General features: G+C 39.6%; 1 long non-coding RNA gene across 1 annotated transcript; it reads right to left on the bottom strand.

Annotated features, from left to right (window-relative positions):
• Positions 1 to 5,074: 5,074 nt before the first annotated feature.
• On the bottom strand, positions 5,075 to 6,767 carry LOC309499113. Its single transcript, XR_014206152.1, has 4 exons — positions 6,685 to 6,767; positions 6,441 to 6,573; positions 5,451 to 5,516; positions 5,075 to 5,287 (listed from the first exon to the last, which is right to left on the bottom strand). It is a non-coding gene; the product is annotated as an uncharacterized lncRNA (long non-coding RNA).
• Positions 6,768 to 8,437: the final 1,670 nt, after the last annotated feature.

The raw sequence follows: 8,437 nt of genomic DNA, 5'->3' as shown, positions 1-8,437 counted from the left end.
GTATTAAATGTGTGCCTTTATCATGGATGGATTTTTTTATTATTATTTCTATTTAGCATTCATTTATTTTTATTTCAGTTTTAGTAATTTTAGTACTTCAACTTAAACTTATTTTATTTCAGTTAGTTACCCAGGTTACATTTTTTATTTCACACTTTAAAGTGTCTTAAGCTACTATATACTAACATTTAAATAATCATTTGTAATGAACTCATTGTGTACCATGTTTTTGTACATGTGTACATACAGGTATTTTGAAAAATATGTGCCTGTAATTACATCTAATTACACTGTTGACTCGTCCCTTACCCCTTCACCCACCCTTAAATCCATACCACCAAACCTGCCTCTAATCTTACCCATATCCCACCTCAATAGCAGCAAAAGTCTTTTTGCAATACAACAGGAACACAATAAGTACATTGTACCTAACACTTTTCTTGTACATGGTAGTTAAAGACACCTAATATAAAGTGGGACCACGTTTGAAATGGTCACCTAATAATTATTATTATATCTTTTAAGTTTTATTTCAGTTGATGAAATTTTTTTTTTTTACACTAATAACAACATATAGTGTTGAATATATCATCTGTGTTTTGTTACTGAAGCAGTAAAAAAAAGTACTAAAAAGTACCAAAAAAAAGTCCAATGCTTGCTCACAGCACTAAAAAAAGGTCATCTTAAAATGAATCCCCATTTTCTCTGAATCAAACAAAAAAAGGAATAATAAATAATAATGTCCTCAAAAGCCTTTAGAAGATAGTTGGATTGTATAATTGGACTCTGCTGAACAAGTTATTAAGTCAGATGTGTGCAAAGTATGCAGGACAGCGCAGCCGGTGGCCCGATAAAAGATGTGTCAGAGTACATGGCAGCCAAGATCTGCTCTTCATCTCATTTTGTAAAACAACTGACAAATGAAGAAAGCACAACACTACTGTAACGGTCACCAGCTGGAGTGCCCTTGAGAGCCACCAGAGGACACTCCACATCAGACTATTGTCATTCCCTCACAAACATTCACCTGTGTCTCACTATCTTGTTTAGCTCACCCCATATAAGCCTGGTTTTCTCATTCATTATGTGCAAAGTCTTGTATAGTGTTACACTGCAATTCTGAGAATTCCCCCTGGTTTCATGTCTCTTGGTTTTGGATTTCTTGCCTGTTCCGTGGATTACTCTTTTGCCTGTGTTCCCTGCCTTGTTGTGCTTGTTTGTATGGACTGCCTGCCTGTGTTTGACCTTGTACTTTGGATTACGTCTTTGGATTACCCTGTTCAATAAATACTGCATTTGGATCCTCAACCTTCTTGTTTCGGAGCAGTTTGTGACAGAAGACTTCGCCACTATGGATCCAGCAGTACGTCTCGTCCGCCTTCATAAAGGAACTCGTTTGTTGGAGGACCGAATTCAGGACCTTGGTATTGGCAGTTTCACTAACCTCTCAGACTATGCTCTCATTGACTTCTTTTGTTATGGACTCAACAACCCATTAAAAACCACTTTAATCCGTGATGGTCTTCGAGGATCACTGAGCGAGTTTGGCCCACCAAGTTCACCACCATGTCCAGTGAAGATGCTTCTTTACGTCATGCCTGCCGAGACTGAGCTTCTTCACGTCATGCCTGCCGAGCCTGAGCTTCTTCACATCGAGTGCCGTGCCTGAGTCAGCTCTGGATGATACAGCGCTGATCATCATGGCCACGGCTATTTTGTGTGTGTGGGCAGCACACACATCAACTCCATCCCCTGACCCCTCAGCCAAGATGGCCGCCTCTGCCCCTGAACCATCGGATCCGCCCTGGCCCCCTGAAGCGTCGAATTTGGCCCGGCCCCCTGCTTCGCCTGCTCCGCCTCAGTCTCCAGGCCCTCTTCTGCTCCACGGGCCTGGCCCTCAATCCCAGGTCCGCCTCTGCTCCACCTCCCCACCGGACTCTTCATCCATTATCACATTCACCTATGTCTCATTATCTTGTTTAGCTCACCCCATATAAGCCTGGTTTTCTCATTCATTATCTGCAAAGTCTTGTTCAGTGTTACACTGCAATTCCGAGAATTCTCCCTGGTTTCATGTCTCTTGATTTTGGATTTATTGCCTGTTCTGTAGATTACTCTTTTGCCTGTGTTCCCTGCCTTGTTGTGTTTGTATGGACGGACTGCCTGTGTTTGACCTTCCCTGTACTTTGGATTACGTCTTTGGATTACCCTGTTCAATAAATACTGCATTTGGATCCTCAATCTTCTTGTCTCGGAGCAGTTTGTGACAACTACTGTGTGTTTGTTTGGTTTTGATACCGTAGAGATTAGGATAAACAGCAGAACAAGATAATGCATCAGATGGGATTCTTGGGTTGCGAGGGGCAGAACAGGGATTAAACCACAATCAATCGGAACAACATTCACTCAGTACTGACATATACACTCACCTAAAGGATTATTAGGAACACCATACTAATACTGTGTTTGACCCCCTTTCGCCTTCAGAACTGCCTTAATTCTACGTGGCATTGATTCAACAAGGTGCTGAAAGCATTCTTTAGAAATGTTGGCCCATATTGATTGGATAGCATCTTGCAGTTGATGGAGATTTGTGGGATGCACATCCAGGGCACGAATCTCCCGTTCCACCACATCCCAAAGATGCTCTATTGGGTTGAGATCTGGTGACTGTGGGGGCCATTTTAGTACAGAGAACTCATTGTCATGTTCAAGAAACCAATTTGAAATGATTCGAGCTTTGTGACATGGTGCATTATCCTGCTGGAAGTAGCCATCAGAGGATGGGTACATGGTGGTCATAAAGGGATGGACATGGTCAGAAACAATGCTCAGGTAGGCCGTGGCATTTAAACGATGCCCAATTGGCACTAAGGGGCCTAAAGTGTGCCAAGAAAACATCCCCCACACCATTACACCACCACCACCAGCATGCACAGTGGTAACAAGGCATGATGGATCCATGTTCTCATTCTGTTTACGCCAAATTCTGACTCTACCATCTGAATGTCTCAACAGAAATCGAGACTCATCAGACCAGGCAACATTTTTCCAGTCTTCAACTGTCCAATTTTGGTGAGCTCGTGCAAATTGTAGCCTCTTTTTCCTATTTGTAGTGGAGATGAGTGGTACCCGGTGGGGTCTTCTGCTGTTGTAGCCCATCCGCCTCAAGGTTGTGCGTGTTGTGGCTTCACAAATGCTTTGCTGCATACCTCGGTTGTAACGAGTGGTTATTTCAGTCAAAGTTGCTCTTCTATCAGCTTGAATCAGTCGGCCCATTCTCCTCTGACCTCTAGCATCAACAAGGCATTTTCGCCCACAGGACTGCCGCATACTGGATGTTTTTCCCTTTTCACACCATTCTTTGTAAACCCTAGAAATGGTTGTGCGTGAAAATCCCAGTAACTGAGCAGATTGTGAAATACTCAGACTGGCCCGTCTGGCACCAACAACCATGCCACGCTCAAAATTGCTTAAATCACCTTTCCTCTTTCCCATTCTGACATTCAGTTTGGAGTTCAGGAGATTGTCTTGACCAGGACCACACCCCTAAATGCATTGAAGCAACTGCCATGTGATTGGTTGATTAGATAATTGCATTAATGAGAAATTGAACAGGTGTTCCTAATAATCCTTTAGGTGAGTGTGTGTGTGTATATATATATATATAGATATAGATAGATAGATGGATGGATGGATGGATGGATGGATAGATAGATAGATAGATAGATAGATAGATAGATAGATAGATAGATAGATAGATAGATAGATAGATAGATAGATAGATAGATAGATAGAAAAAAGCTTGACACAAACGTAAAAAGCACACACAAGTCACGTCCAGCACATAATCAAACGATTCCATGCCGGAAACCAATTTTTTGGGTGGATGATTCTTAACGTACCTTTTTTTTTTTTTTTTTTTTTTTTTTAGCACAGGAAATGGTTTCTCTCTTGGGGGTCGTATCACTGTGATTTTCAGAAAGAAAAAAGCCTGGCACTGAGAGGTGTGATTTTTTGTTGTTTGGGTCGCCTTTTTTCCACCAAAAGAATTTTGTATCCAGCTGTGAGGAAACATGTGGAGTATTACACTCTAAGTGTGGCAGAAAATGCCCGTACAGTCGGATATTCACCCTGGTTAGTCTTCCCAAAGACTGTGCCTGTTTAATAGAATAATGTGCACACACACAAAAAAAATACTTCAACACCATGCTTCATTTGAGAGCTGATGGCATTGACTTTCAATGTGGAGCACTCTCCTATGTTCATGCTGGATTTGATAGATGCATAATGTGTGCCCTCGGGGACTGACTTATCTGCTCGTGTGGCATTGAAGCTGATGGGCTGTGGCTGACTTCATATCACACATAATGGCAGCTCACCCCCGTCATTCAATCTGTTTATGTCTGGTGCTCACAATCTCATGAGCCGATCTCAGATCAGAAGAGTTCCTTTAAATAGTATTTATACAGTAGGTTACATGCACTGTAAAAAAAAAAAAAAAAAATTACTGGTAAAAATGCTATCACTCTTAAAATAAAAGGTTCTATATAGAACCTTAAAGAGTTCTGTCAGGTACTTTATATAGAGAACCTTTCAAGGGAATCATTTTATGAATTTAGTTTAAATTAATTAATTACGGTTAAATTAACAGTTTATGGAATTAAAAATACTATAGTGTCATAGTTTACAGTGTAAAGTCATTCCCACTGACATTCCCAAAGCCCCCAGAGTGTTATTTTCAGCTTCATTCTTCTTCCTCCAGACATACCGCTGATCATTAGGGCAAAAAAGTTTTCTTTCATCGCTCCACAGAACAGATTCCCAAAACTTCTGTAGCTTATTTATATGATTTTGAGCAAATTGGAGCCGACTTTTCTTGTGCTTTTGGGTCAGTAGTGGTGTACGGCTTGGAGTTCTGGCGTTTAGTAAGCGCCTTACAGTGAAAGCTGAAACCTCAGTGCCTGTTGCCACCAAGTCTTGCTGCAGGTCTTTTGCAGTCACTCGAGGGTTTTTCTTAACCCGCCTTCTCAGAAATCTGCTTGCAGCCGTTGATAGCTGAAAGTACTTTTATTTTATATTGACATGGCAGATTATAGCCCTGATAACAGTTGTTAGCTGAATACATTAATAAATAACAATTGACATTGAACACGATATGTAATGAAGACCAAGTTCCAGTGAAATATCTTCACAATCCTCTATGATGTCTTTACGTCCTTCATAGTGTGTATTCTGAGTGGCAGTTTCTCTCTGCAGACGATTAGGTTATGACACGTGACAGCATCTGAAATACACAATTGAGTTTACAGTTACATTGTGTCTCTTCTATCTGATTATGTAAAAACAATAATGTTCATGAAGGCCAAAATTAGCAAAAATGAACAGTATGAGCCCTTTAGGCATAAAGTCATAATTTAAAAATATCATAAATTCCATATCTCTCTTACTTTGAGGAGAAGAGAAGATGAGTATCCTTAACTGAACTGCTGCTCACACTTACATGTTCTGTTAAACTAAAAACAGAAAAAGACATGACAATGTTGAAAATACCTTTGCAGTGATATACTTTTAATGAACATCTCTCTCTGCCGTCCACAGCATCAAGACGACAGATGAGATAATTAAATTATACTGTTATGATAGTTTGATTATAAAGTATATCTGAGACTATATAGACTCTGTAGGCTGCATTCGAAACCGCATACTTCCCTACTATATAGTAAGCAAAAAGCAGTAGGCGAACAAATAGAACATCTGAATCCTCAGTATTCATAAAAGAGTAGGCAAGAAATACCTGGGTGGTGTACTAATTCTCGAGAGATTCGGTTGTGCGTATACTAATGTTCCGTCCAAATATGCCTACTTATATAGTAGGAGAAAACAGTCCGTGTAAAGAGTAGTATGTCCTGAATCCTCAGTATTCATAAAACAGTAGGCGAAAAATCCCTGGATGGCCTATGCTTCCGCACAGATTCTGAAACACTTATCCTTGGATACTTTTCTATCCCAGCCTTCCCAGGAGGCCCCGGGAGAGGATACGTCATTATCAATATCGCAGAGATGTTTTTAAATGTGAGTAAACACGGTATGGAGGCCGACTTTCAGAAGCTTTAAAAGCATAATCAAAAATGTCATGAAGCTTCTGGAAGTCAGGCTCCATTGACTGATATTATGTGAACAGAAACCAGCAGGACAAACTTGACCAAAATCACCTTTGAAAAAAATTTACTAGCGTGAAGGCTATTAAATCATGACTGAATAGATTTTGTATGAAAAATATGTATGGATTTATATTATAGTAGTACCTTGAAGAAATAAACTTTAAAAAAGAATCAGCTTTATTGAGCATTTGTGCCAGAGACACTTTAAAAAAAGAATCAAAAATCACATTTACATTTATTTACATTTGTTAGATCCTTTTATCCAAAGCGACTTACCATCCACTTATAACAAGAACAATCCCTCTGGAGAAACCTGGAGTAAAGTGCCTTGCTCAAGGACACACTGCTGGTGGCGGCGGTGAAGATCGAACCAGCAACATTCTGCTTATCCGTTCAGTGGTTTAGCACACTACACCACAAAAGTAATAAAGCTACAAGAATTAGCATGTAATTGTAACATTTGAAATGAAATATGGCAAGAACTGGAAAACTGACAACATGAATTGTAAAACGTTTTAACCTGTTTAAATGTTTTACAGGTAGTCATGGAGTGCAGGCACACGAATGTTTGAAGCAGACACAGCGGCGGCCAGATTGTCCCACACATGTTCTCCCACTCTTGCTTCAAGGTTGTGAAAAAAAGTAATATAATTAAGGTTTGGTCAGCATTTATCATTACTATTGTGTGTAAGTGTTAGGGTGGGCTAGCAATGCAATTTATTCTGGGGTAATCTTAAAGGACAAATCCAGTGAAAAATTAACCTAGGGGTAATTAACACATGGTTACCGAGTCGATCGTTCCCTGGGGTGCGTTTTCATGATAATCGAATGTAAAGAGTTTAATTTATAAAAACAGATTAGCTCATAACACTAGTATATGGGGCAGAGAGTAAGTAAAAACACATCGCAAGTTAATACCACTAACAAGGCTCAAAATAGCCTCACACTAACACGGTATCGTGATGAGGGTCCTTACATGCAAACCGAAGCATTGAGAACTTTGTGAGTGTACAGACAGTTTAATAAGAAGATACTTTATAAAGACAGTACATTACGCGTTTACATGCAGGATCCATCTTGGAAAACAGTCTCGACTAATCGAGTCACGAACGCCGTGCTACGTTAGATTTCACTATGCGTAATTCCTGCTCGACTAGTCGAGACTGTTTTCCAAGATGGATCCTGCATGTAAACGCGTAATGTACTGTCTTTATAAAGTATCTTCTTATTAAACTGTCTGTACACTTACAAAGTTCTCAATGCTTCGGTTTGCATGTAAGGACCCTCATCATGATACCGTGTTAGTGTGAGACTATTTTGAGCCTTGTTAGTGGTATTAACTTGCGATGTGTTTTTACTTACTCTCTGCCCTATATACTAGTGTTATGAGCTAATCTGTTTTTATAAATTAAACTCTTTACATTCGATTATCATGAAAACGCACCCCAGGGAACGATCGACTCGGTAACCATGTGTTAATTACCCCTAGGTTCATTTTTCACTGGATTTGTCCTTTAATTTTTAAGTAGTGATGCTTACTTTTTTCGAATATAAGAGCAACAGTCTTCTCCAAAGCCGAGATCTTCGAGGAGCTGCCCGATGTCTCCTTTGTGCAGACATTACAAACATTGCAATTGCTAAGGAAAAACTATCTAGGTTGTCGAGTTATTGGTGAGTGCACCTGTCGATCATATCTTTTTATTTATACTGCAAAACGTATAATTACATACAAGATTAGGGAAAGATACCATGGTTGTATCTATAACAATGAACAATCATGTCGGCGCTAATGGACTCGTGATCAGTGCGCCCACATGTAGCACCTTTGCGCTCGGGCGGCCCGAGTTCGAGTCCCTGCTCGTGGACCTTTCCCGATCCCATCCCCTGTCTCTCTCCCACATCGTTTCCTGTCATCTCTCTACTGTCCTGTCACAATAAAAGGAAAATCACCAAAAAAACCTAAAACAATGAACAATCATAATGAAAGAAAACATAAATATATATCATGGTTTTACTTACATCATATTGTGAGATAGAAAAAAACCCACAATGTCAAGGTTAAATATCTTTGAATAATTCATCATAATGCATAAAAAATTGCATTTGTTGTTATTTATAAGCCTGAGGGGTGAAACAAAAGTGAGGAAGAAAACATAAAGGACATAAAATAAAATTGTTGAATTTTCTCAACAAGAAAAAGAGGAAAACATAAAGGAGATTTAAGCCACTTGCTTGTGGATGATCAGTTTTGCAAATAAAATAAAGAAATTGAC

This window comes from Leuciscus leuciscus (genome assembly GCF_965113295.1).
Source record: "Leuciscus leuciscus genome assembly, chromosome: 5".
Taxonomy (NCBI): domain Eukaryota; kingdom Metazoa; phylum Chordata; class Actinopteri; order Cypriniformes; family Leuciscidae; genus Leuciscus; species Leuciscus leuciscus.
The sequence above is the reverse complement of the archived record's forward strand: the minus strand, read 5'-3'. Positions and strand labels throughout refer to the sequence as shown.